The sequence below is a fragment of the Phaethon lepturus genome, unplaced genomic scaffold, assembly GCF_000687285.1.
Source record: "Phaethon lepturus isolate BGI_N335 unplaced genomic scaffold, ASM68728v1 scaffold46767, whole genome shotgun sequence".
Taxonomy (NCBI): Eukaryota; Metazoa; Chordata; class Aves; order Phaethontiformes; family Phaethontidae; genus Phaethon; species Phaethon lepturus.
Window position 1 is genome coordinate 7,191 of NW_010553462.1, and position 365 is coordinate 7,555.

The 365-nt window shown below is 56.7% G+C and overlaps 1 pseudogene; it reads right to left on the reverse strand.

Moving 5' to 3' along the window:
* Positions 1 to 133, reverse strand: part of LOC104624234 — a 953-nt pseudogene extending 820 nt beyond the window's left edge.
* Between the last annotated feature and the right edge of the window lie 232 nt (positions 134 to 365).

Consider the following 365-nt stretch of genomic DNA (forward strand, 5'->3'; position numbering starts at 1 on the left):
TCGGGTGTCAGGTCGGACGGGGTGGTCCCTTTGCGGTACAGCTCGGGGCTCTCTTGTTGGAGAGGCGTCCCGGTGGAGAGGACCTCAATGTCATCGCTCGAGTTCTGGCGCTTCGGCCTCTGGCATTCCAGCCCTTTTTGTGTGGTCGTTAAGAGAAAAGAGAGAGGGAGAGAGAAATGCAACAGGATTATTTCTATTCTGTGGGCGCCCACCAGGTCTTTCGTGTCAAAGAATCGGGCTGAGAGTGTCGGACAGCAGGGAAGCGGCGGGGCGAGATCGGGACAGCAGCGGCGTAGCACAATAAACGGCCTCTGCTATTAGACCGAGAGAAAAGGCATCGCTGGTTTTAGCCCAAACCTGCCATC